Here is a 6,537-nt window from a genome sequence, read left to right as displayed (position 1 = left end):
TCCTAATTGCATATGAAATTGATGAATTAACATGTATGTCAAATTAATGTATGATAGGTGAATGGAATATGAATTTGAATTTGATCTAGCCATTCTTATCTATAATTAAGTTGATGAATATATAATATTGAGTAGGAATATTAGGATTCGCCCTAGCCAGGTGGATTCTCCGTCTACGACGGGACGTGTAAGAAGGGGTAAACGGGGCACCGTTTATCGGAGTTAATTCTCCACCTTACCAGATGATTTCTGATGGATAATTGATTTGTTAGTGATAGTTCTAATGTAACGACAATTTATGTTCACAAGTCAGTTAATTTAGGTTATCAAGGTTTTTCCACGTTCGTTAACCTAGAAGTTGCTTATAATTTTTTTAAGTTATAAGTTTAAGAATAAATGATTGAATAATAATGTTTATTGTAATGAAATAAACTAATGTTCTTACTCGATTATATCTAAATTACTTGTCAAGTTTACATCTTATGAAAAATCTTTTTCAATGGTAAGATTGTATTTTATCCTAAGTCGGGAAGCTTACAGAGATAATTAATATCTCACCGCATGTTTATTTCCATTTTTTCAGGTATAAGCCATTTTAGAGTACCATCAAAGGCCGGATCACAATTAGAGTCTAGTTTGAAGGTCGGTCCACCCTGTTGTATTATTTCAAAATTGTTAATTATGTAACTTTGTAAACATATTTTATAATTCTGGTTATTTAAAGTTGTTTTAATTGAAGTTTCAAGTTAAGATTTTAAAGGTCAATCCTCATTTGAGATGAAAGTGTTTTAACTTTAAGGGTTAATAGGCTTTTATTCCCTTAAATATAGGTCACTTTTGGTTTTCCTCCCTGTTAATTTTGTTGTCAGATTCCGTCCTTGTAAACTTTTTTTTGTTTTGGAATACCCTCCTAGGTCAGCTGACTGTGCATTTTCGCTGATGTGGCACACTGAGTCACCGTTTTCTGATCACGTGGCGCGCTGACAGTATACTTTTATTATTTTTTTATTGTGTACACGTGGCATTTGTGTTTTTTCTTATAAGAAAAATAATTAAAAAAATTCTAGAAAAATAATGAAAACAAATGCTGAAAAAATAAAAAAATACCGGAAAAATTAATAAAAATAATGAAAAAATTCTAGAAAAAATCTGTAAAAATTTAAAAAAAAAAATCTTGAAAAGATTAATATATATCGAAATTGTCGAAAAAATTAAAAAAAAAATCTGAATTAAGTTCCTGAAATATTTTAAATTCTAATAAAAAGTAACACTTCTTATAAAAATTTCAAGAACATAAACTATTTCAAAAAAAATTTAAATAATAAGAAAATATATTTCGAAATTTTTTAAAATAAATTCAAATTTTTTTAATATAATTTTTCCAGATTTTTTTCATTTTTATAAATTTTTCTAGAATTTTTTTATTTTGTAAAAAAAAATCACAAATGCCACGTGTGCACAATAATAAAAATAATTATACAGTCAGCGCGCCACGTCATCAGAAAAAGGTGACTCAGCATGCCACATCAGCGAAAATACATAGTCAGCTGGCCTAGGTGGGGTATTCCAAAAGAAAAAAATTTACAAGGACGAAATCTAACAAAAAAAATTTACATGGGGGAAAACCAAAAGTGACATATATTGCAGGGGGTAAAAGTCTATTAACTCTAACTTTAAATACTCAAATTAGGACGTTACACCTCCTATTTTCCCAAACTATATTTTTATCCTACTATTTCAAAAATTTGATCAAACCATGATTTTGACAATTTAATTTGATGAAATAACAATAAATTGTTCACTGCCATCCTCTTGCCTCATTTTAATTGATCTTCTTTTGACTTTCTATGCTCGATTACGACTCAATTTAAAACCCCATTTTTTTAAGACTCTAAGTGATTTGTCTTAGTTTTCATCTCAAGTCATATAATTTATTGACATGCCATCAAATTGGATTGTCCAAATCATGTTTTGTTGAAAGTTTATGAATGGTGGATCAAAATTACGCTATTAAAAAATTAGGGAACCGAAATTGCAATTTGACTAAAGTAGGGGGGGCCAATTTAAGAAACACATTGTTCTTGAGGTGAAAATTGAGAGGCTACATAATAATCCTCTTCACCAGACCAAGTTTACTTTATAGCCATTTTCCTTTTCCCAAAGATAGTCTCACAAAGGAGGAGGTGTTATGTTTGGCAAAGTGTTGGGATTTGTTCAGAACACTTTATGTTTTGGTATATATGTTTACATTATTGCGACTTATTCGTTTAATTTCTTTTTGGTAGGACCCGTGCTCGCACGGGTCAAGAGTCTAGTGTTTATAACTGAACCGTTTTCATGTACAAGTCAAATTTATGTTTTGGTAGGATCAACACAAATTCAAATAGACTTAATGATTATTGTATTTGTCCTATAACATTAACGTGGATTAAGTTAGTAAGCAACTAACCCATTTCGGGTTGGCCTAGTGATTGGCTTGAAATCTTGGAGTTTGCTCCTCCAAATGTCTCAGGTTCGATTTCCTCTGGTGCCAATTTTGGTGGGCTAAGTTCATACAGAGCTTACTCTGGCTTTAAACGGGGCCCCGCAAGTGGGTGGTGGGATTGGTCCCCTCGAATTAGTCGATTCTTGGATCGGATACCGATTTAAAAAAATAATAATAATTAGCAAGCAACCAAAGCATGACATGTTTTGTTTAACAATAAAGAATGACATTTGAGTTCAAATTTGATTTCTTCCAATTATCTTATGTTTTAGTTAATTGAAATATCATAACTCAAATCTCCTTTGAACCTCACACTTAAAATCTAGATATCTACTAAACACACGGGCCACAACAAAGGACCATGATTCCCTGCAGTCAGGCAAATAATACAGTCACGCAGTTATAATGTTGTTGGCCTTACGATTGAAATCGAATTGTGATTATTTAAAGATCAGAAGTGAAATAAAAATTGTTCTATCAAATCAGACGGCTGATATCATTAATCACTTTTTTTGAGTGCAGAGAATCACTTTCCCACAACAAAATAACCCTAGTTATGGGTAAATGGGCAAAGAAAAAGGGTCAAATTTATTTGTTTACTTTTGAACTTGTCGTTTTGCTTAGTTAAGCAAACTTGTACTTAAGGGTCCGTGCATAGAACAAAAAAGAAGAACGAAACGCATCTTGGGATAGTGTCACGGGTGAGATGCCATCTCTTTCATTCCAACACGTCTAATATTATTTATTCACCATACCACCACATGTATAGTTTTTTTCTCTATACTTCTTTTTGCTTCTTCACTTTTGTTGTTTACTTTCTTGTATACAGGTATGTATGAGAAGAAACATTTTCCATGCTCCTACATGACTTTACATATGAAAAATGATATTTGTACAACCAATTTGTGATAACTTTTGTACAATTTTCTTTCTCATACTCACATGATGTCTTATCATCTCTCTTCATTTTTCTCTCTCCATTGTTTTTGACCAATAAAAAGAGAGAAAAACAAGGTTGTCACTAAAGTTGTTATGGAATGGATGTACAAATATCATTGCTCTTTACATATATAAATATAGAAAGAAAACAATTGTTTTTATGTTTGAAATGTATTTTTTAACAAGTATTGTCTAAAAGTACGCTTTTGAAATAATATGTAATTTTTTAGAAAATGTGGAGTGAAGATTAAGCATCTCAACATATATGGCATATATTGATAGTCCATTTTATCCAAATAGTGATCAAGTTTACCATTTTTATATATATAGTGGAGACTTCCAAAAGCGACTTTATCCTTTTTCACATGTGGGGTTTGAAATCTCCAATTAATCAAAGGCCAAAGTTATTGCTTGTGGAGACATCCAAAAGCAAAAGATAAATATCAAAATAAAAAGAAACGAGTGAAAAAGTAGAAAGTATGACCGAAAATAATTGAGTTAAAAGAGTGTAAAAAATATAAGAAAATTTTCATTTGTGAAAAAAATTAAAATAGCCAAGATTTTTTTATGTAATATTGATAATTGCCAAAAATGATAATTCTTCCCTACTTTCTAATAATAATGATGCAAAACGACACATATTATTTGGATGATCTGAATACAAAACACTAGTTTATTCCACAACAATTCTAAATAAAACAATAGTCGTGCGACATAAGGGATATGAGACATCCATGTTCTTGAAAAAAAATAAGCAAAGAGAACTTTAGTTGCTAGACAACCAATGTAATCTCTTTACTATGATGATGATTTGTGTTTGACTACTAACCATATTAATGCCTTGTCTATTTATATTGTTTGTTTCTTCAAGGAATTTGTGGATGTTGTTTCCATCAATAAGATGTTTAGAGAAGATGGAGTATGTTGTACCCATCAAGGCACACCTCTTGGTTTGGTTTCCTCATGCAAATTACTCTTTTCCATTAATTTTACATAAGGAAGCCATAAATGATTTGAGTTTTGAGTACTACCCAACTTTAATAGGATAGATATTTTACGGGTTCATGCAAATTTGTTAATGACAAAAAGGCTTATGAAAATGGAGGCATTCTCTAGGATACTTATTGATTATTTTCACAATTCTGTTGTTGTTCCTTACAATTCTCATTCTTCTAGGGCAACCCGGTGCACTAGAGCTCCCGCATATGCAGAGTTCGGGAGATTTGATGAAATTCATTTCTTTACTAAATAATTCTTTTTTTTTTCTTGTAGATAGATGAGATGGTAAAGACATTATAAACTCACACATAAAGTGAAGGTATCGGGGTTCGAACCCCAGTCATGACGTTCTGCTAAACAATTTCGATATTTTTGCCAGTTGAGCTAGGACTTATAAAACCTTAAATAAAATGATATTGAAGACGGAACTAAACTTGACTCGAAAGATATTTCTCCCTTTCCCTCCAATAAATTGAATCAAACACCTAAAATTAAAAATAATTTCTCTCTTCCCCCCTCATTCACCTCAAACCAAACTGACCCTAGGAGTCATAATTTTGTGTTGACATTATAATATTATTTTTTTCAATTTTCCTTATGCTCAATTTGCTCTTTTTTGTTTTTAAAAGGCAAACAAAAAATAATAGTATATTGAAACACTATTCTAGCACAATGTGTGCAAAGAATAGGATAACGAAGTCATTACAACCAAGTTACAAGAACAACAAAAATACAAAGGTGAAATAAGATATAACTCGCTACTACTTTATCGAGTCATAATACCAAGACAGCTAAAGGATTAACCCACCACTAATTCAAATTGAACCTAATTTTTTGTTATGGGTCGTAATCAGCCACCATGTCTGAATTTTTTTTACTCGATCAATAAATAATATACATGATCATATGTAGATTTTGATTGTTTATGACCAACGAGACGATTATTGTGTGCTTCCGATAAAGTCCAAACAACATTCAAATAGATTGAAGAGCGTTCATGAAATCACAATGTCCCGCCTAACAAAATTGTCCTTCATATGAATTTGGTTTTGAAGAAATTACCAAAGAAATAATGTCCCTCTTAACATAATCAGTTTAGTCCAACACAACCGACCCTAGTCCCTCCTCCTCTTGATAAACACCTTTTGACAAAGTAACATTCACTATGATCAAACCTCCATGAACACTGTCTAAAATATTGTCTTACAAACAAACCCTCTTCCCATACAAATAAACTATGCCTCCAAACCCAAGCACCTCCAATAGCCACCAACCTAATCTAAACATATTTTTCATCGACACATTAGCATTGCAGCATATGACAAAGAGCCTACTATATATCTCTTTCAACTTACCACTTTCCAACCAAGGGTCATGACAAAATAATGTCATCTCACCATTACCCACCACTATTGGAATCAAATTATTTTTGTGCAGTATTCTCTTAAAAAACAATATTTTTGTACAGTATATGTATATAGAAAGAAACACGCCTACGTATATTGAGATTAAGGAAAGACATTATATTTAGTCATAAAAAAAAGAAGGAATCAAATTATATGGTTTAGAAATTTAGAATAAAAGGAAATAAATTGTTGATGCATATGGACCATCATTTATTGCCGCAAACCCAGCGATTTACATCATTATTATTACAGCAAACTTTCCCGCCGCGTGGAAAAGATACCAAAAGCAAATAAATAAACAAATTAAAAAGATTAGCCCCTTTAATTTTATTACCTTTTAATTACTTTGACGCGTGACATGATAATGACATATGAACATTGATAAAGACAATCACAAAAACAAAACATTACACACACTTTATTCTTAGAAGAAGATCTTAGACTATGCTAAGTGCTAACACTCACATTAGAGCTATTATGTATCATGAAGTAACGGTATGGACTTTACAAAAATTAAAATAAAAAATGTTTAACGGTTTGGATAGCCAAAGGGAGGGTTCAACATAACCTCACACTAAAGTATATTGAACTCAATAACTAATAAAAATTATAAGTGGAGTCTAATGTATTTTAATAGTGAGATCATTCACATAATCTTCTCAAATTTTATTTTTTTTCTACAATTGAGATGATCCAATCCTTCTTACT

This window comes from Medicago truncatula, chromosome 5, assembly GCF_003473485.1.
Source record: "Medicago truncatula cultivar Jemalong A17 chromosome 5, MtrunA17r5.0-ANR, whole genome shotgun sequence".
NCBI classification, from domain to species: domain Eukaryota; kingdom Viridiplantae; phylum Streptophyta; class Magnoliopsida; order Fabales; family Fabaceae; genus Medicago; species Medicago truncatula.
The sequence above is the reverse complement of the archived record's forward strand: the minus strand, read 5'-3'. Positions refer to the sequence as shown.